Source organism: Rosa rugosa, chromosome 2 (assembly GCF_958449725.1).
Source record: "Rosa rugosa chromosome 2, drRosRugo1.1, whole genome shotgun sequence".
Classification (NCBI taxonomy): domain Eukaryota; kingdom Viridiplantae; phylum Streptophyta; class Magnoliopsida; order Rosales; family Rosaceae; genus Rosa; species Rosa rugosa.
In genome coordinates, this window is record NC_084821.1 from 52,119,459 (window position 1) to 52,139,861 (window position 20,403).

Sequence of the window (20,403 nt, forward strand, 5' to 3'; positions counted from 1 at the left end):
CTCCTTGTCCCACTCAAAAATGATCCAGTTGTTTAGCTCGTTTGCATTTAGAACTAGATCCAGTTGTTTAACTTTTTATGCATTTTGTTTGATCTAAAACCCAGATACTAAATTTGATAGGATAGAGTTAAAAGCTAGTGAATGAGCAATGATGGCGTTCCAACCCAAATAATTGGAGCTTCAGATCAAAGCTTAAACTGAATTTAAAATAGAGTAGTGAAGTTGAAGTAACTACATTGATTAGAAGCAGCTTCAGATATTGTTTTTCTTGTTGTTGGTGATTGTTGAATCATTGATGCTTTGAGCCTTTGAGTGTTTGAGTAGATACAAAGGTAATTGAAGGGAACATGAAGGAGCTAGCTTCCTCCAAACTCCAATCACGTATAATGATGCCTCTAGCAACGTTACGTATCATACCCTTTATACTTCAATATTTGGATCGAAAGCTACCACGTCTTTTCTTCTCCATATTTGTTTGAATGTAGGTATTGGAGAGAGGAAAAGTCCGCCAAAGATGATATTCCCAACCACACCGACCACGAACCTAGCATATGTGTGCACCATTTTTGAGAGCAAAATGGAAAGAAAATATGTGACTAAAAATAAGAGAAAGATATTGAGTAATTTTTTTTGTTTTTTTATTAAGAAGGAAATTGAGAGAAGTAGAACGGAGGAATTGTGGAGAGGAAAAGTCCGCTAGAGATGATATTCCCAACCACACCGACCACGAACCTAGCATATGTGTGCACCATTTTTGAGAGCAAAATGGAAAGAAAATATGTGACTGAAAATAAGAGAAAGATATTGAGTAATTTTTTTTGTTTTTTTTATTAAGAAGGAAATTGAGAAAAGTAGAACGGAGGAATTGTGGAGAGGAAAAGTCCGCTAGAGATGATATTCCCAACCACACCGACCATGAACCTAGCATATGTGTGAAAAATGAAAAAATAAAATATATAAGTGAAAATAAGAGAAATATATCGAGTATTTTTTTTTTTTTTTAAGAAGGAAACCAAGAAAAATAGACTTTAAAATTGAATTAGAAAGTCATCAAATACTTGCTACAATAGGCAAATAATCTCAGGACTTTTGTATATCAATACCAAACTACATTACAGCAGATATATAGATGCCCAAAAGGAAGAAACTGCTAATTGAAACAGGGCTAAATTGGGATATATTGGGACTTGACATGATCAAAAGAAAATAATTGTCTTAAGTCTTCTGGCTTCAGCTAGAAATCAAACTGCTTACAAAATTTGGAAATGACACCCCAATAGACCTCTGCCTTGCCATGTTCTAGGTGTCACCATTAAGTTGAATTGGGCACCTTGCCTTAAGACCATAACGGGCACAGCACAACCCAGATTTGTTTGAGCCTCGGAAGCAAGTTTCCGCAACAAATTGTCACCATTTTCCACATTGCCAAATTTCACAATCTGATCTCCAAGTTGTATGCCACCCTCCGTTGCTGGTGATGCATCAGCTATCTCATCAACCAATGCAAATGGTACACTCACATCCATATCCGTGGCATGCGAAGGAACATTGGTTGAAGATGTAGATTCTCCAACATTAACAACTGAATCACTCTGACCATCTGACGGTTTGACAGGTAATGAGTTTTGAGCAAGCTTTGCTGAATGCATAACTTGTATATTTCGGTCCAATTTCTCTGTCACATCTTTGTGATCATTTTTCAGTTCAGCAAGACGACGTCGTTCAGCTCGCACAGTTGGGATGTCAATCAATGTCCTCGCGAGGAAACCCCTCAAAGTTAAGAAGGTTGCCAGAAAGTCTGTCAACTACTTACTCTCATTTTGAATTGGAGACAACGTAAAAAAAACAGAAAATAACTATTTAGTGTTCAAGTAAACCCTAATTTGTGTTTGGCTCAAACCCTAGGTTACTTGACCTAGTGGTAATAGGGTTAAATTAGAATGATCTAGATTCCTATTCAATGTACGATTACTTTCCTTGTATGATTAAGATTCTATGCATTGTAATCCTCTATATAAAGAGACCCCTATTATCAATAAGAGGTAACAGCAAATTTCTCTCAATTTCAATTTCTCAACAACACGTTATCAGCAATTTCAAATTCAATTTTATAGTTTTTCATGGTAGCCTTCTTCGCTCCGAAACTAACCCTATTTTCTTGTTGTTTTTCAGGATGAGTAACCTGAACAAGTTGAGCTTCGCTCCACTAGAGACAACAGGCGCAGGATACCACAAGTGGGTCCGTGATGTGCGCCAGCATCTTAAGGCTGATGGGATCCTGAGTACGATCCAAGAGCCAAGTCAGGACGTGCGTACTCCTCAACAAGCTGCTGCTTTTGAAGCAAATAGAGCTACGAGAGAGGCGAATGAAGCTAAAGTCATCATTCTCATGACAAGGCACATGAATGACGCGCTCCAAAATGAGTACCTCAATGAGGAAGACCCAAGAAGACTATGGGTAGAACTCGAGCAGCGTTTTGGCAACGTCTGTGATTCCCTGCTTCCAGACTTAGAAGTGAGATGGCATAGCCTCCGCTTCTGTGATTTCAAGTCTGTACTTGACTACAATTCGGAAGCACTTCGTATCAAGTCTATGATGGAATTCTGTGGACAGAACATCACTGATACGATGTTGATCGAGAAGACTCTCTCCACCTTCCCCGTCTCTGCATTGATGATAGCCAAAAACTATCGGATTGATGTCAATGCTAGACGTATCACAAGATTTCATGAGCTCATTGGTGCCTTGAACGTAGCTGAAAAGCACAATAACATACTTGTGAAGAACTATAACTCCAGACCCGTGGGAACCAAGTCAAATCCGGAGTCTAATTATAGTCGCGCCTCCAAGGGAGGACGCAAGGAGCGAAACCCTAAGAGTAGGGATAATTCTGGACGTTCTGGTCCATATTCTCGCCCTAAAGAGGAAGGAAATCGCCAAGATAGGCGTGCACGGAACCGTGGAGGTAAACGTGTGAAGAGAGAGAGGCCAAGCCTCCGGTTATGGTGGTAACGCCACCAAAGGCAATAACCGTCCACAAAACGCTCCCAGAGCACCTCGATCAAGGGAACCTGACCATAATGATGCTTGTCTCAGATGTGGATCAAGTGGACATTGGGCAAAGAAGTGTACTGCATCCCAGAACGTTGTAAACGCATATAAGATGTACCGTGAAGCGAGGGAGGCAAATTACATGGAACAAGAAGATCAAGATGGAGATCCCGATCTAAGGGTGGAAGACTACAAGGATCAAGACCCAGAAACTGGCGATTTTGATTAAGTCTTTTTATTTCCAAGAGATGTAGGCAATTGCCATATTATTTTTGTAGTAGATGCCAATGCTATTAGTCTTTCTTCAAAGTAGGCGTACTCAATGTGAGTGTGATGTCTAGGAAGGTTTTGAGATAAGTGGTACTTAAGTGAGCCTCGCTCCACCGACATCTCTCTACTCACCTGGTCACATTTACATTGGAATTACCGAAAGGAGTTAGACGACTACCATTGTTTTGCATTAACTAGTTTATTGGATTAGATTTCCTTTGGTTAAAGAAACGATGATGTAATTCCGTTTGGCTTATTAATAAAAGTTGAGTTCTTTTCTTTATGACTCCTTTTTAATTACGAGCTTTTCTTTTAGGAATGGATGAACTTCAATGTCTTGCGGATAGTGCGACTACGCACACCATTCTACGACATAGGCAATTATTCTTGGAGATGTTGCCTACATATTCATCTGTGACTACGATACCTGGGCCATCAGGTTTAGTTCAAGGACATGGAATGACCCAATTCCTTTTGCCTAATGGCACCTTGATTAAAGTCACTGAAGCTCTCTACGCTCCTAAGGCAAATCGAACCTTATTGAGCTTTAAAGATATTAGAGCCAACGGATTCCATGCTGAAACGCATAGTGAGAACGGAATAGAATTCCTTTGCATTACCTCTAATGATTGCGGAAGAAAGCGCATCTTAGAGAAGCTTATGTGTCAATCTAGTGGACTTTATGTCACTACAATTCGACCTATTGAATCCAATAATGTCATAAGAGAAGATCTATTGGATTCAGACACATAATGGCTTTGGCATGACCGACTAGGACATCCTGGTCGTGATATGATGCTCCGTATACTAAAGACTCCACACGGACATCCATTCTTCAGAGTGAGAAGAAGCAAGAATCGAAAATTGATTCCAGGACTTAGCAAGACCGCAACAATTACAGCATCTGGCGCTGCAGCCGTCTTGGGGCGCCATAGGGCCGCCCAAGTCCCATGTGATGACGCCATCAATGGCGCCAACCATGAACATGACGCCATGGTTGTTCCTCCCAATGGCCATGACGCCATAAACAGAAATTCCCATGGCTCGAATGCCATGATGGGAGATGTAGTCACACATTTTGCTTCTAATAGCGCTACAGTCGCTCAGGCCCAACCAAAATCCTCCTTGGTTGCTTCTAAGGCCCCTCGCTCTTTCTGCAAAGCCTGTTCATTCGGGAAATTAGGACCGAGACAGTCCTACGCAAAGGATCCCAAAATACTCATTTCGTTCTTACAGAGAATCCAAGGGGATATCTGTGCACCAATTCAACCATCATGCGGACCTTTTAAATACTTTATGGTATTGGTTGATGCGTTGACACGCTGGTCACATGTTGCGCTATTGTCTACTCGAAATGCTGCTTATGCTAAACTCCTCGCCCAGATTATCCGTCTACGTGTAATACCCCGAAAAATCTAAATTAATTTCCGTGGATTTTTAGAAATGATTTCACGATAGTGGGAGCGAGTACGAGGCTCGGAGAAGTTGTGGAATTAGTTCGAACGATTTAATTTTCGAAAACGAACGTTATTTAGGGGGTCTCAAAAAGTGACTTTTTATAAGTTCAAAATTTGGGAAAACTTCCTTCATGAAAGTTGTAGAGCTTGTCGATACGATCTCGTGCATATGTGGAACGCAATATTCGGAGTTCGTATGAATAAGTTATGAATATTTGAAAATTGGGAATTTTCTATAAATATGGAAAAAATTTTGATTCTGTCATTAAGGACAGAAAAATCAGAAAAATTGCGTTTTGGCCCCCGGAATCCTCCGTTCTCTCTCCTCCCTACGCGACGGAACCGCTTGACCCGACCCGGACCCATCTTCGTCCTCCGCCGTCCTCCGGCCACGACCTGGCCATCCCTGGCTTCGCCGTGAGCCGCCCAGTCGCCCTGTGGGAGCGCCTTGCCCTGTCGCCGCCCCCAGACCTGGATCGAAGCCACCCAGCCTCCGATCGGTGACCCGGATGGAAATACACTTTTCCGGCGTCACCTCGGCCGATCCTTTTCATTTTCGTGATCGTCTCTTCCCCCTGATCATCCCCATGTAAGTCTTTCATCACGATTTTGAGTGTAGAACACTAGATCAAGGTTTGACTTTTTCGACGTCCCTGATTTAATCTGAAATCTGATCGGACGCACAGGATTAATCCGACTTCCAAGCTTGATCTAGGACGATCTAGACCGAATCTCGCTTAGCTCCAGGTATGAAAGTCGATCAACCCTTCATTTTGAACCAGTTTGTAGTTGGTCACTTTGCCATCTGAGGTTGTTGACCGGCGTTGACCGCCACGTTGACCGTCGTCTGACCTCCGGGTGTGGCGGCGCGTCGGACCCTTTTTTTGAGTTTTCATTATCTAGGCGATGATCTACGCATCCATACGAGCGTTTTGATATATAACATGGTTATGTTAGAAAAGTTGATAAATAGTGGATTTACGTTTTTACGTTACTATTTAACGTTTTTACGTTTTATCTTCAGTTTACGATCTGCGAAGATCTGACCATCGGTTTTACTTCAAATTTAGATATGTTGATCGTATGACTGTCCCGATGACTTTGTGTGGTCACGGGCGAAGATCCGACCGTTGGATCTTCGTATAATTGAGAAATGGTGATTCGTAAGGCTATTCGTGAGAATCCGACAGTCAGATTTTCGTATAATTTTGTGGAGATGTCTGTTAGAGTGATTCAAGAAGATCTGACCGTTGGATCTTCGTGATAATTTTGGAGAATGATCCTAAAGGCGATCCGTGAGGATCCGACCGTTGGATCATCGTATAATTTCGATCCGACCGTTGGATCATCATTAAATTAGAATCCGACCGTTGGATTTCCGTATATGTGTGGTTTATGATTGATTTACTAAGTGAAGATAGTATCTGATTAGGTGATTGACGAATCGAGTTTGTGGACGATTCGGATCGATATTTGGCTTTTAGTAGACGCAGCGGGAATTGGAGGTGAGTAAACCTCACGTGGTTCATATTACGAACCGAATAAATTTAATTACTTTATTTTATCGCAATTGTGTGAAAATATTTGTGGAATAAATATTTGTTTTAAATCATATGGACTTGATCAACTACGGTCCATAGGTAAGTAAAATGATTTCATTTATACAAATGAATTTCACGGTTTTTATGCTTGAACTATAGTTGATATTAGTGGTCATCCCTGAGCGGATGATTACGTATATATATATATTTACGTGGAATATATATATTGGTTGATGTGTGATTGGTGTGATGAAATGATTGAGAATGGATTGGATATTATTCAAGCTATTAATCTCGCATTTTAATTGTTGAATAATGAAATGTTGATCATGTGGTGTGAAAGCTATTTTATATGCCCAAATGTGATTATGTGGAAATTATTTTAAGAAATAAAGATTTATCTTGAAATAATATGTCTCTTTATGTGGGTGTACATATACATATATACGATCTATAAATCATAAAGATTGTATTTTGTGAATTTGATTATGTCTGAGAAGTACAGTTGTGAAGCCGGGTGATTTCTACAACCCCGTGCTTAAATGAATTACTGGTAAATATGTTTTGGTGTTATGAGACGTTAAGCCTGGGCCCTAGTCCCTACAGATAGTGCACTATTATACTCATAGGAAGGAAGTAGCCGACCTTGGGTATACATACTTGGGTATAGTACGTTGGACCCTAGTATGCTGCGGCTTTCCCGTACTTTAATTTGGGTATAGTATGTTGGACCCTAGTACGTGGATTTGTGATTTGTTACCAGTCAACCTGGCTTACTCGTGCTTTGGGTATAGTACGTTGGACCCTAGCACTTGTATTTATGATTTGTTACCAGTTAATCCGAAAATTCACTAAAAAGAAAAGTGTACTTATATTATTTTGATCAAATATCTATTTGTGATATATTGTTAATATGTGAAGGTGTTAGTGAAAAGAGAATCAAGCATGCTTTGCTTTAATGTTATTTCACATATTAATGTTGCAATATTTGTTGGTTGTGATCAGTCAAATGTTGAGTTTTAAAAGAAAGCATCGAGAATATACTTATATGTTTCTGTGATTTTTGGAGTTACCTTGTGAGTGTGTTGATTGTCTACTTGAGTTATAATAAATATAATTGAATAAATCAACAGTTCTTTCTTGTTTACTCATACGGGCTGTCAAAAGCTTACCGGGTTTTGTGTTGTTGCAACTCCCGGTACACTATTCAAATTGTGTAGCGGGTAATCCTACAGGTCAGGAGAATCAGGGCAGTGATCGTGCGGTTTAGAGTATTAGTATTGGATTTACAGCATTTGTTTTTGTGAGTGTTATGCTCATTTGAGCTTTACACATTGATTTGGTGAGAGTGTGCTGTAATAAGTAACTTGAGGATTTGGTTATGTAATTTTTAAGAGGTGTAAGATGTAGTTGTTTTTGAGAAAAAAATTCTGAGATTATAAACAGGGTATTTTGAGTTTCATGCTTCGAATATGAATTACTTATTCAGAATTCGGGTTGTGACACTACGGGCTCACTACCCTGACCATCCTATTAAGTCAATTCGACTTGATAATGCTGGGGAGTTTACATTGAAAACATTCGACGACTATTGCATGTCACTGGGGATTGATGTAGAGCATCCAGTTCCCCATGTTCATACCCAAAATGGTCTCGCAAAAGCCGCTATCAAACGACTACAGATGATAGCCCGGACATTGGTTATGTGCACCAATCTCCCTGTTTCTGCTTGGGGATATGCAATATTGCATGCAGCGACACTAATTCGTCTACGACCCACTGCAACCCAATCTTACTCTGCGTTAAAGCTAGTGACTGGGTACGAGCCTGATATCTCGCACTTATGCATTTTTGGGTGTGCCATTTATGTGCCTATTACGCCACCACAGCGTACTAAGATGGGTCCACAACGACGAATGGCCATTTATGTTGGATATGAATCTCCAACGATCGTCCGCTACCTTGAACCCTTGACAGGCGATCTCTTTACTGCTAGATTTGCGGATTGTCACTTTGATGAGACAGTCTTCCTATCGTTAGGGGGAGATAAGAACACATATGTTCAACAGGAATGACAGGAATTGTCGTGGTCTGTCCCCACTATGTCTCATCTCGATCCCCGTATCGCACAGTCCGAACTTGAAGTGCGAAGAATAATCGAGCTCCAGAACGTAGCAGACACTCTACCTGATGCGTTTTCTGATGTTACCAAAGTGACGAGATCACACATACCTGCTGCAAACTTGCATGCAAGGATCGATGTCCCAAATACTGGACATCACGCCTCTCCTGTGACACCAGGAAATGGCGCCATTGCCCAACATGGCAATGATGTGGCATCTATGGCCGCAGGTCCCGCAAGAAAGCGAGGTACCGATTGGTTCGAAGGATACTCGCCCTAGAAAGAGTGCGAATGAGGCACAAACAAATCCTTTGATCATCGATACTCAAAATCCGTCCCATGAGAATGTTCCAGATTATGGTTATGTCCAAGAGACATCATTGGGGGACGCCTCAATGTCAGAACCTATCCCTGAGAACGCAGAGATCTCTGTTAATTACACTAGTGTACATGGGACGTGGGAAAGAAACTCTATCATCATATTGATGATGTATTCGCGTATTCAGTGGCGTGTGAGATTATTGAGACCGATGACATCGAACCACGCTCCGTTGATGAATGCCAACGTAGAGCTGATTGGCCAAAGTGGAAAGATGCGATCCAGAAAGAACTTGATTCTCTAGCGAAAAGAAAGGTATTCGGACCAGTTGTGCCAATACTGCCCAACACCAAACCAGTTGGTCACAAATGGGTATTCGTTAGAAAGCGTAATGAGAAAAATGAGATTGTAAGGTACAAAGCTCGCCTTGTGGCGCAAGGTTTCTCACAACGCCCTGGAATCGACTACGAGGAGACCTATTCTCCCGTAATGGACGTCATAACGTTCCGCTACCTTGCCAGTTTGGTAGTTTCCGAAAAACTGAACATGCAGCTTATGGATGTGGTTACTACGTATCTATATGGGGATCTAGATACAGAGATATACATGAAGATTCCAGACGGAATTCAGTTACCCAAATCAAGTGGCTCTAAACCACGGAGCGCGTTTGCGATTAGATTGAAACGCTCACTATATGGATTGAAACAATCCGGACGGATGTGGTATAACCGTCTAAGTGACTACTTGATTGGAAAGGGATATGTCAACAATAAACTATGCCCATGTGTGTTCATAAAAAGGACAAGTTCCGGATTTGCAATAGTAGCGGTTTATGTCGATGACATGAACATAATTGGCACCCTTCAAGAGTTAAGGGAAACCGCTGAACACTTGAAATCCGAGTTTGAGATTTAAGATCTTGGGAAAACACGGTTTTGTCTCGGTTTAGAACTTGAGCACCGTAGAGATGGTATCCTGATTCATCAATCAGCTTATACCCAAAAGATGCTTAGGCGTTTCAACACTGACATGATTAAGCCTTCAAGCACCTCAATGGTCGTCTGTAGTCTTGATCCAAGGAAGGATCAATTTCTTCCAAAAGATGACGATGAAGAAGTGCTAGAGGCAGAAGTGCCCTACCTAAGTGCAATATGCACATTATTGTACTTAGCACAATGCACAAGACCGGATATCTCATTTGCTGTGAACTTGCTAGCTAGATATAGCTCTGCGCCAACACGTCGCCATTGGACTGGTGTTAAAGATATCTTTCGATACCTAAGTGGTACGATCGATATGGGCTTGTTCTATCCCTACAGAGAGAAGATGGATTCGGACCCATCAAGTGCCAGGGACGCCACACATGGTGGATTGCGTTCCCTCTCCCCATCCCAAAACGATATAAGTGTTTTGGAAGGTTTTGCTGATGCTGGGTACCTCTCTGACCCACACAAAGGTCGCTTCCAAACTGGTTATGTTTTCACCATGGGAAAGACCGCGATATCTTGGAGGTCTACAAAGCAGACCTTAGTCGCTACCTCTTCGAATCATGCAGAGATTATTGCTCTTCACAAAGCAGTTCGTGAATGTATATGGCTTCGGTCCATAGTTACGCATGTTCGAAGCAATTGTGGTTTGAAGTCTACCACAGATGAGCCAACAAGCATTTATGAGGATAATGCTGCTTGCATTGAACAAATGAAGCAAGGCTACATCAAAGGCGACAATACCAAGCACATATCGCCTAAATTCTTCTACAATCAGCAACAACAGAAGCTCCTCAAGATCAAAGTGAACCAGGTTCGATCTGAGGACAATGTGGCAGACATGTTTACTAAGTCATTGCCCAAATCCACGTTCGAGAAACATGTGGCAAGAATTGGCTTGCGGAAATTATCTGAACTCCCATGATCGTAGTCATCAGGGGGAGGCGCAGACATCAGGTGGAGATGTCTACATGTTCGTCTCGAAACGTGAAGGGTGTGTTGTGCCCTTTTTCCCTTTCGACCGAGGTTATTTTTGTCCCACTGGGTTTTTGTTACTCGGCAAGGTTTTTAACGAGGCAACGAGAGAAGCACCGCGTTTGGGCAACACAAGGGGGAGTGTTCAAGTAAACCCTAATTTGTGTTTGGCCCAAACCCTAGGTTACTTGACCTAGTGGTAATAGGGTTAAATTAGAAGGATCTAGATTCCTATTCAATGTACGATTACTTTCCTTGTATGATTAAGATTCTATGCATTGTAATCCTCTATATAAAGAGGCCCCTATTATCAATAAGAGGTAACAGCAAATTTCTCTCAATTTCAGTTTCTCTACAACATTTAGTAAATTATAACTAAATTTCTGATAACTAAATTATAAATAAGCTATAATTTATTAATTTAGATGTTAAAATTACCCTTCTCTCTAACACACCCGAATTCTAAACCTAAGATATTGATCAACAACCCTACACTTGAACCTCAGAGACCCTGAGGCTATTGTAATTTTAGTTGAAGGAAACTATGCCGATTACACTGATCAAATAATAGAATTAAAATAATTAAGATTGTTGGCCTCTAGTATGTTTGGCCCTGAAGTGTGGTTACGACTTACGAGTATCTCCTTAATGGGAGGTTCTGTTCCACTTCCAACTTCCAAGTCTAGGTTTTCTCTTTGCAATTTCGGGGGTTCAGGGTTTCAGGATTCTTATTTCAGTGCAAGCGAATTTAGAGGTTCATGATCTTAGTTTTTCATCCTCGCCTCTGAAGGCTCTTGTTTTGGTTGTCTGTTCTCATGAGCCTTACTAAACAGTTTATCGTGACAAGTATTCATATTTTTTCTTACAGTTACGATTACAAGTTTGTGTTTTCTAATTAATAATCTATTTTTAGCCAGAATTTTTTTTTTAATCAACTGACAAGTCTTTATCAAATAAAAATATTACAATCGATAGATGTAGAAACTACATCGAATTGAGAAATACCAAAAGAAGTACAAAAAGAATAAAATGGGATGCAATTAAGCATTTGATGACGCACCGGACAGAACCTGGGCTATGTAAAGACTAAAGAGGTACCGATGATATGGTGCACCATACCTCCACGTAGAGATCTGCGTCAAGTAGCGGGTAACCTTCCGTCACTGACCTTGGTTAAGAAACTAAAAGAGGTACCAACGATATGGTGCACCATACCTCCACACATCAAAATGCGTCGAGTATCGGGTAACCTTCAGTCACTGACCTTGCCTAAGGAACAAAAAGCAAAACCAAATGAAAGCAAAAAAACTCCAAAAGGACCCCAGGCCCAAAAAGCCACCCAAATGAAGATCCAACCAAAAAGCCAAAACCTAATCCAAGCCCAAACCCAGATCAGACCCGGATCCCAAATTAAATCCAGATCGGACCCGGATACTGAATCTGGATCCCAACCATCACGACATCAATGCACGGTGACGCTGTCCCATCTCCAGTCCTCGCCGATGTCCACCTCGTCGACCAGCCCACCGTCGCGCCGCCTGACTTTTTCTGACAGTCTCGAACAGGTCAACCTAGGGCCCAAGCCAAGGTCACCACCGACCGTCCAAGCTTTACTCGAAGCTACCACGCTTGCCGGCTGCACGCATGAAGTCCGCCTCCGCCGACCTCCCATGGGTGAGCACCTGACGCCATGTCCCGACCTCCGACCTCAAAGGCTCTATCTTGGCCACCCACAACCCACTCGCGACGCCGAAAGAGACTTCCACCACCACCTTCCTCATCAGTTTGGTCAAAGAGGATGGAAAATCCAATCCCTCCGACCAAAATTGCTTGAGCGACGCTAAGAAACCCTAGCGCGACTCTCTGCCTCTCTCTCGAGAGTTTTTCATACCTATAGAAACACTACCTATACATGAGGTATACTGAAATGCTGAATTTTTGGGCTCTTAATACATCTCAGAAAATTAGTTACTTGTTTTCTCCTTGTATTGTGTATTTTTTTCTTTTTTTTCTTTTTTTTTGGTAAGAGTGATCAGGGCATTGTTTGTAGTATGCTAGTATATTTACGTGCCGGATATAAAGCGTATTTGGTACTTTATTATGTACTTTTAATTTCTTCTCAACTACGGATACCGGTTGAAAAGAAAAAAGAAGAAGGCAAGATGATAGTTTGCTAAGTATATGATTCAGGTTTAACATAGTTAATTAGATATAGCAAAGACTGATCCTCTAGTGTTCTGTTGGTTGCCCTGATCTATGGTTAGTGCAGTAGATCCAACCACTAAGGTTGTCATCTCTGGTGCCACACTCTTTACATAGAATAGAAAATGAAAAACCAGTAAATGAAATTAATCAGTAGGAACATAAATTATGAACATCGCACTAAGTTCACTAACAATACCATTTTTTTATGAACTAATGAACTTGAACTATATATTATTCTGAGCGTAACATCATTTAGTGGGTTGAAGGATGATGATGGTCTAATTATATTAGTTGTTGAGCTTGATTAACTCAGTGCAGATTTGGATCTCATATTCTTCCCCGCTAAAAGGAAAATGAAGAAGCAACTAAACAAATTCATATATTTCCATATATTAAAAAGAAAACAAATAACAGGGTTGCAATCTGACCTTTATAGTCAGCTTTACAAGATGTTCAAGTTTAATTTTTCCTCTTTTTCCAGAACATTATATAGTGGCCAATATAATTGGGATTCTCTGTAGTCCCATATACCAAATGGGCTTCACGTGCCTTGCCCCTCTTCCTCTATTCCCTCAATGAGTACACTTGTCTCTCACTTTCCGTAAGCATATGTATCTCCAAGTCTTCTGTTTTCAGTCCCAGAACGTTAATTTGATGAAGGATATATACACATTTGTATAGCTTTGTTCTGACATGCTTTACTCATTGTTTCTGCTTCCTTTTTTTTTTTTTTTTTTTTTTCAGAAAAGAAGAAAGTGGGTGTTCTTTAGTGATCCAGAGAAACAGTTCAATTAAGTATCTATTACATTAGTCCGTGTTTGAGATGTACTTCACATAATGAACAAACTCAATGATTTACTTCAAAATTTCAATATTCGAGAGCTCTATAAGATATCCGAAGATACCTGAAATAGACTACTTATACATTCTCATCATTTTGGAGGGTTAAAGTACCTAGAAAGCACAAGAATCGAGAAAGAAATAGATAATGAAGTGATTGTGAAGAAATCCAATGTGTATAATAAGAACAACTGCCTAGTACAATATGAGGTTGAGGACAAATAAACAACCAAGCCATGAGGGAAACTTATTAGTCCTTTTATACCCCATAGAACAGGAATCCAAGGTGAGCCCCCTTCTCAAGAGAGAACTTGAGGAGGTGATAACAATAGAGACCAATTGTAATCATGTAATGTGTACATTGTATATTTGAAATTTTGAATTATATGCATGTGGTCTACTGGATTATGCTATAATTATCTAGGCAGCTTATCAACCCTCCAAACACATCACTATCCAATGATGGATCATAGCTATCTTATCATCCAAGCCCCCCATTCCAAAATAAACAGATACAAACAAATTCAAAAGCAAATATCCCTCTTGGCCAAAAGAAGAACAATTATATATATATATGGGAAAATAGACCCACAAAGAAATTTCCTTAATCAGCGTTGGATTTATGAAAATCTTTTTCACTTTGGTGAGATTAAGCAGTTCAGTAAACAGATTTTTCGAGATGACTGAGGAGATCTGAAGTGGTCGATTAACCGGATACTCTGGTCGGCGCAAGAATTTGTAGAACTCAGGAGCTCGATTCTATGTTCGGTGAAAGCCAAAAACTAAACAATAGGAATGGAGTCTAGCCGTACGGACCTACGGTTGGGTGTGTTTTAATTTCAATCAATACGACCGGTTAGAAACTTTTAGTATCATGATTCGTTTATTGAAGATGGAGTACCCCCATTTCACATGTTAAAATTGTCATTTTTTAAGATATTGAAAAAGAAAAATTAATAGAGTGATGATGAGACCTCTTAAATTAATGCCGTATCGGATAGTATCCCTCTTAACAAATATCTTTGGCCTCAAAATCTTAGGCAAAAGAGATTAAACATTTTCATTGCAAAATACAAGAAAATTTGAGGAGGAGGGGAATTATATATTGCCATCACAAATCCCCTTAGATCAACTTCCTACAACTAATTAAAACATAACAAGTAGTATTCAGAAGACTAGAAAATGAGGACCAGTTGTATATACTATATATATAACTATCAATATCTAGCTAGTTCTAATCAAGAATTTGTGTCAAATTTTTCACGAATTATTGACAACTTTTAACGCTAGTGGATCTCAAAGCATACTTGGCCTTTAACCAAAAATAAACAAATTATGGGTCCAATTCCAATTTCCATTGTGTATATACAGTACCGTCAATCAGTGCGTAGTTGCTCATTTAGTGAAATATGTAATGTATTGTAATGGGACGTGAAAGCCTCAAAAAGAGGAAGATGTCTCACTTCCTTGGTGATCAATCTATGTCTGTTGCTCATCCTTTTACAAAATGTAATCACTACTCTTACCATGCATCTCAGGAAGACACATGTATATCTTAAAGGAAAATGGTAACAGATTCATCACAGAATAGGCAAAAAAAACAATCGTGAATTGTCATTGTTTACCAATCTCGAGCTGCAGCAAACTGTAGTAGCATTCCAGCAAGATACAAAAGAAGGTAAAAAGATAGAGAGTAAAAGTTATAACAACTGGGTGATCTGTGTAGCATCAAACACGACCATGGCAATGGCATTGACTCTGTAACAGTACCAGAGTATCATGACATTTGGTGCAGATCTAGCCATATCTTGGCTTGAACTGTACAAGAGCCTAACTTCAAGAAAAATGGATAAGAGAAAATAGGCTGATACTGAGCAGAAAAGGATGGGAGAGGAGAAAGGGAAATGGGGTTCTCCGTTTTCGAAAGCTTCATGCATGCATGTTTTCCCTCTTCGATTATCACATGGCTGTCACGTGCCATTGCAGCTCTGAGACAATAAACCCTACTGTCATATTTTTCTAGGGTCTCTGCAAGTGTGAAACTGACAGCCCTTTTTGGCTCTCTGCACTGCCAGTTTCTTTTTACCACTTCGAAGCTAAGAGTTTGTTACAGAGTTGCACGAAGTTAAAAACTTTCTGGGTGTGACATCGGGTTTTTTTTTTTTTATAGCTTAAAAGGGAAGGTATGGGAGTAAAAACAAACTTTGACTGGGCAGAACTATCATAGCAATAGAGAGAGACTGAGAGAGAGAGGACAAGAAATGTATTTAAGACCAATTAAAGGGAGGAAATAGAATAAATTCAACAAATAATAAAGTTGCATTTAGATCATGTCATGTGAGGAACATGGTGGTTCTGACGCCCATGATTAAAGGGTCTGCAAAATTTAATCCCTAAAATTATTTGATGATGTATTCCGTACTCTTACACAGACAGAGAGAACGAAGTCCTAGACATTCTAGGTTTGCAGCTCTCTTTCTCTATTCAACTTCATGGCTAATCACATGGCTAATTGGCTATACTCGGGACTCTTGGAAATTGGACAAACCTACAAAAAATTTCCCTATATATATGAAACTCACATATATAGATCGATATGCAAATTGTGTAAATCTTTTTTTATATAAAATTATATATATAATAATTATGCTGGAGTTCTCTGAGCTATTAGTTTGGAAGATTAAAAAGGGCTGGTTAATGAATAATCTCTTATGGGTACTTTGAAGAATTCCTCAAAATAAATTTATCTCTTTTTTGTATGTATATGGTTTGCTATATGGGAACAAATCACTTGTCCTAAATTATTGTATGTGGGTATAATTAATGATGGTAAAGAGCAACTTTTGGGGTTTTATATTAGGAACAGAAGCACTCTTAGTTTTCCAACTAGTTATCTCGACCCTCAGGTATGAATATTATTGTGACAACTATAACTTAAATGATCAAGAGTACATATATATTTAGACAGTCAAGATTAGTTTTGAAAACAGAAAAATAATTAAAGATAAATGAATGATTAAATACTCGTTACTCCTCATACTTTTCTCTGAAAAACAGTTTGGTCCATCGCCTTTTAAATTAAACTGAATAGTCCTTATTCTCTCTAATTCTCATATAACAAGTCCAAAATGATCCGAAATGACTATTATACCTCTCATTTTCTATTTTTATTATTATTTTATCCTTATTTTAATTTTTTTCTCCCTTTTTTTATACTCTCTCTCTCTCTCTCTCTCAACCTCTCTTCTTCTTCTCTTCCTTTGCCATCACCGGAGACCACCACTTCCGGCCACCATCTCACAGCGCCACCATCATCAGTCGAATCCAGACCGAAACCCGAGTACACACAATATACGGCAAAAACAGATCCAAATACCCAGACCCTCACCATTCTTCTTTTCCAAATTAATTAGAAGCCGAATCGTCGAAGCTGCACTCTACCACCATTAATCCTTCAGATTCCCTAGTACGCAAAAATAGGATCAATAATCCATTCTCAACCAATCCATATCCAAAACAAAGTCTCGAGTTTCTTACCATTCCTTCACATCAACGTAACTGACCCAGCAGTCTCCTCCTCCCTCAATACTTCCGAAAACGCAGAAATCCATAGCCCTCTCACAATCCAAAATTAAACAACACAATTAGGGATTCCATTTCTCGTCAACCCAGAAGCTCCAATCAAAGGAAAAACACGAAGATTACCTAATAGAGGCGGTCTGAAGCTCCAGCAGCCATGAGCGGCGGAGCTAGCTTCTCCCACGCACCAGCTGCGGCGCGTGAAGCGCGTGCGGCGGCTCTGGTCGGAATCGAAGGTCGGGAGTTTGGGGTTTCGAAAGATAGTGTAGCTCCGACTTCGTTTATGGAGGTGTTGAAGCTCGATTCGAGCTGGAGACTAGAAATCGAAGGCATGCAGAGCCGAGAGCTCCGGTGATGCTCGAACGGCGTCATCAGGCGTCGGCGGGCAGAGGGGTTTCTGGGTTTTTCTCTCTAGGGCTTGCTGAGTCTGACGGTGGTGTCGATATGGCGAGGTGATGGTCGGAAATCGATGGAGGTTGAGAGGCGGCAGCGTCGCAGCCTTGGGTGGTCGCGGGTGGAGGCCGGAGGCGGTGCATGTTGATGGTGAGGCTTGGGCTTGGGTCAGATTTGGGTGCTGGATCGATTGGAGGTGGCGAAGTGATGAAATGGTGGTCGGAGATGGTGTTCTCCGGTGGTTGCAGAGGGAAGAAGAAGAGAGAGGGAGCGAGAGGTCAGGGGAGAGAGAGAAGGACGCGTGGCTGAGAAGAGAGAAAGGGAGAGTTTAGGTTTTTGGTGAGATGGTGGCCGGAAGTGGTGGTCTCCGGTGATGGCAGAGGAAGAGAAGAAGAAGAGAGGTCGAGGGAGAGAGAGAGACCGTGCGGCCAGGAGAGAGGGAGAGAGGGGGGGAGAGAGAGAGACCGTGCGGCCAGGAGAGAGGGAGAGAGGGGGGGGGAGAGAGAGAGAGAGAGAGAGTAAAAAAAGGGAGAAAAATTAAAAAAAAAAAGAGAAAAAAAATAAAATTAAGGATAAAATAATAATAAAAATAGAAAATGAGAGGCATAATAGTCATTTCGGATCATTTTGGACTTGTTATATGAGATTAGAGAGAATAAGGACTATTCAGTTTAATTTAAAAGACGATTGACCAAACTGTTTTTCAAGGAAAAGTATGAGAAGTAACGAATATTTAATCCATAAATGAAATATACGTACGTATTAGACACGTTATTGCACTAACTCTCAAGTGAACTGATATTGTATTTTTTAAGAACTCTTTTTTCTTTTAACAATAACCCATGTTGTACCTAAACTATATATATCTACGTCGGATAGTTTAGCACATTCATTAACTTTCTAATTATTCTTTTTTTGTAGAAGTATTTCTATTGAACTACGACTTTTGAATTAGACCATTTATGAAATAAATTTTTCATAACACGGTTATTTCATTGCCTTGCGCATCCTCTAATTTGGCCAAAAAAGATTAGTGTACTTGGTAGAATATGTGAATCTGATACTAGTGAAGTTGTGATTCTAATTGTACCTTATTGAATTCATACAAGCCTCATTTCAAAAAAAGAATAAAAAAATAAAAAATTATTTTTACAAGCCTAAACATATTTGTTTGATGCGTGATAGGATAATTGAAAATTGATGCTAGCTGGCTGGCTTAGCTTAGCTACAGGGGGAGCCTTTTTGATTTGTGGTTTCTATGTTTGCAATGATATGTTCTGCTCCAAAATCCAGATGTCTTTCTTGTCCTTTCCCACCTTGTTGTGATTATCACAGGACATGGAGTCATGGACAATGCCATGTTGGCTTGGGAAAATGGTGGCAGTCGCAGCAGCAGCAGCCCCATCCATCCCAGCTGTAGTCTTTGTAGGATTGTTGCTGACTCGAGCACTTCATCTATGCTTCCCTATTATCTGCATATGTCACACCAAGTGACTCATTTCCATGTGCATTGCCGGCATTTTCATCTTCATTTTTTTAAGGAAAAGGAAAATATATAGCATTAGCAACAAAATCGAGAGTTGAAGTCATCATCTTTGATTTACTGGTATAATTCTGTCATTTGTAAGCGGAATACCGTGAGTCTAAATTCATATATAGTTAATTGTTGTGAAATTTTTAATTTTTAAATTTTTTTTTAAATCTAATCCATTTCTTCAACATCAGTTATTTAAAGTCTGATTCACGTGAAAATGCATGTCTCAATAGCAAGCAACAGGGTGAGACCTTCGACTATATATAGTGTTTGACACTACCGGATTGATGACAGAGACTTTATCAGTTTATCTGACGCTCAAAGACTAAATGAGCACAATAAAAACTCTAAAAATCTCGTTGCAGCAAGGTTTGAGGAAAGTGAAAAGTAACCTGGTATGCATTTTCTTATTCATAATTTCTTACTACTCAATCTTGAAGATCCCAAACCTTGGGGAATAAGAGTTGAAAGTCGGCGCTATTAATTTTTTTATGTGTTATTGATATATCTGAAGTGGTTGTAAAAGTCCGCTTCACACCGGCTACCAACACGAGGAAAGGGAGCAAAACTTGCTTCCAACCAACCGTACGGGAGACATGTAATAGATATCTTATTAAGATTCTAATTAGTTAATGTTGCACCCTTTATATTTTTACAAATATTTTCTTGCTTACTTGAATAAATAGAATCTTGGTTGTACTTTTATCCTAGCAATATCATCCTCATTAACAATGTTTCATATGAGTACTCATGATCATAAAATAGTTTTGTCAATTGGGCATCTAAGTTAAATTTTATTTCCCATACTGGAAATTTCAAATCATTACCAATGTATAATACTGGATAGATTTGACATATATTAAAGAGAAAAATTCAGTCACCGTCCCCAAACTATGCTGCCAAGGCCAATTTGATACCCGAACTCTCAAAAGTATCAATGTGATACCCAAAGATATATTTTGACATCAACGTGATGCTTTCGTCCAAAATTTGTGACGGTTCCGTTAAAAATGATCACGTGTCATACATGTGACAGATTTTTACGGGCAAAGTCTTACTTTTACACCAATTTTGTTATATATATATATTAAAAAAATGTATGCTTTTCATCTTCAACTTAAACCGAAGAA

General features: G+C 39.8%; 1 long non-coding RNA gene and 1 pseudogene across 1 annotated transcript; one reads left to right on the forward strand and one right to left on the reverse strand.

The window, feature by feature from the left end:
* Positions 1-1,250: 1,250 nt before the first annotated feature.
* On the reverse strand, positions 1,251-12,503 carry LOC133730963 (probable 26S proteasome regulatory subunit p27; annotated as a pseudogene).
* A 4,099-nt stretch (positions 12,504-16,602) lies between these two features.
* LOC133734764 (uncharacterized) lies at positions 16,603-19,413 on the forward strand. The gene is made up of 2 exons (XR_009858558.1): positions 16,603-16,673; positions 18,925-19,413. It is a non-coding gene; the product is annotated as an uncharacterized LOC133734764 (long non-coding RNA).
* The last annotated feature ends 990 nt before the right edge of the window (positions 19,414-20,403 follow it).